This window comes from Ursus americanus, unplaced genomic scaffold (assembly GCF_024610735.1).
Source record: "Ursus americanus isolate L20-20 unplaced genomic scaffold, mUrsAme1.1.p SCAF_88, whole genome shotgun sequence".
Lineage (NCBI taxonomy): Eukaryota > Metazoa > Chordata > Mammalia > Carnivora > Ursidae > Ursus > Ursus americanus.
In genome coordinates this window covers 627,012-629,407 of record NW_028273670.1, presented here as the reverse complement: position 1 = coordinate 629,407, position 2,396 = coordinate 627,012, and positions in this window count along the sequence as shown.

Genomic DNA, 2,396 nt, shown 5'->3' with positions numbered 1-2,396 from the left:
TGGTCTCTTCCAGGTCAGTGTATGGCATTTCCTTCCCCTTGCCACAGGCACCTGGGAGCATGTCTGCACGTGGAGAAAGACTTTCCCGTGGGAAGCCGGTTTTTGTCAAACGGGTCCCAGTGCTCTGCTCCTCTCTTTTCACTCCTGCTGCCAGAAGCCCAGGGAGGATGGGAGGGCTTAGAACATGGCTGGGCACTGTGGTTTCTTCCAGAGAAGTGGAGAGCATTGGCTTTACCTTGCCACAACCACTTGGGAGAGGGTCTACACCTCAGGAAAACTGTCTCCGTGGGAAGCCGGCTTTTTGCAAAGGGGCCTCAGGGCCGTGGGCCTCGGGTGTCCCTCCGGCTCCCCAAAGCACAGGGCGAGGTGAGGGGCTTAGACCATGCCTGGGCAATGTTGTTTCTTACACCTGGGTGTGTGGCATTTTGTTGAGCTGGCTACCCCCACTTGGGATAGGTGTTCCACAGCAAGCACCTATTGTTCGTCGGAAGCCGTTTTTTCCCCAGGGGTCTCCGGGCTGTGTTCGTTGGGCTTGAACTCCTGCTAGCAAAACGGCCGGGTTGAGGGAAGGGTTCAGACTGTGCCTGGGCCCTGTGGTCTCTTCCAGGTCAGTGTATGGCATTTCCTTCCCCTTGCCACAGGCACCTGGGAGCATGTCTGCACGTGGAGAAAGACTTTCCCGTGGGAAGCCGGTTTTTGTCAAACGGGTCCCAGTGCTCTGCTCCTCTCTTTTCACTCCTGCTGCCAGAAGCCCAGGGAGGATGGGAGGGCTTAGAACATGGCTGGGCACTGTGGTTTCTTCCAGAGAAGTGGAGGGCATTGGCTTTACCTTGCCACAACCACTTGGGATAGGGTCTGCACCTCAGGAAAACTGTTTCCGTGGGAAGCCGGCTTTTTGCAAAGGGGTCTCAGGACCGTGGGCCTCGGGTGTCCCTCCGGCTCCCCAAAGCACAGGGACGAGGTGAGGGGCTTAGACCATGGCTGGACAATGTTGTTTCTTACACCTGGGTGTGTGGCATTTTGTTGAGCTGGCTACCCCCACTTGGGATAGGTGTACCACAGCAAGCACCTATTGTTCGTCGGAAGCCGTTTTTGCCCCAGGGGTCTCCGGGCTGTGTTCGTTGGGCTTGAACTCCTGCTAGCAAAACCGCCGGGTTGAGGGAAGGGTTCAGGCAGTGCCTGGGCCCTGTGGTCTCTTCCAGGTCAGTGTATGGCATTTCCTTCCCCTTGCCAGAGGCACCTGGGAGCATGTCTGCACGTGGAGAAAGACTTTCCCGTGGGAAGCCGGTTTTTGTCAAACGGTTCCCAGTGCTCTGCTCCTCTCTTTTCACTCCTGCTGCCAGAAGCCCAGGGAGGATGGGAGGGCTTAGAACATGCCTGGGCACTGTGGTTTCTTCGAGAGAAGTGGAGGGCATTGGCTTTACCTTGCCACAACCACTTGGGATAGGGTCTGCCCCTCAGGAAAACTGTTTCCGTGGGAAGCCGGCTTTTTGGAAAGGGGTCTCAGGGCCGTGGGCCTCGGGTGTCCCTCCGGCTCCCCAAAGCACAGGGACGAGGTGAGGGGCTTAGACCATGCCTGGGCAATGTTGTTTCTTACACCTGGGTGTGTGGCATTTTGTTGAGCTGCCTACCCCCACTTGGGATAGGTGTTCCACAGCAAGCACCTATTGTTCGTCGGAAGCCGTTTTTGTCCCAGGAGTCTCCGGGCTGTGTTCGTTGGGGTTGAACTCCTGCTAGCAAAACCGCCGGGTTGAGGGAAGGGTTCAGACTGTGCCTGGGCCCTGTGGTCTCTTCCAGGTCAGTGTATGGCATTTCCTTCCCCTTGCCACAGGCACCTGGGAGCATGTCTGCACGTGGAGAAAGACTTTCCCGTGGGAAGCCGGTTTTTGTCAAACGGGTCCCAGTGCTCTGCTCCTCTCTATTCACTCCTGCTGCCAGAAGCCCAGGGAGGATGGGAGGGCTTAGAACATGCCTGGGCACTGTGGTTTCTTCGAGAGAAGTGGAGGGCATTGGCTTTACCTTGCCACAACCACTTGGGATAGGGTCTGCACCTCAGGAAAACTGTTTCCGTGGGAAGCCGGCTTTTTGCAAAGGGGTCTCAGGGCCGTGGGCCTCGGGTGTCCCTCCGGCTCCCCAAAGCACAGGGACGAGGTGAGGGGCTTAGACCATGCCTGGGCAATATTGTTTCTTACACCTGGGTGTGTGGCATTTTGTTGAGCTGCCTACCCCCACTTGGGATAGGTGTTCCACAGCAAGCACCTATTGTTCGTCGGAAGCCGTTTTTGCCCCAGGAGTCTCCGGGCTGTGTTCGTTGGGGTTGAACTCCTGCTAGCAAAACCGCCGGGTTGAGGGAAGGGTTCAGACTGTGCCTGGGCCCTGTGGTCTCTTCCAGGTCA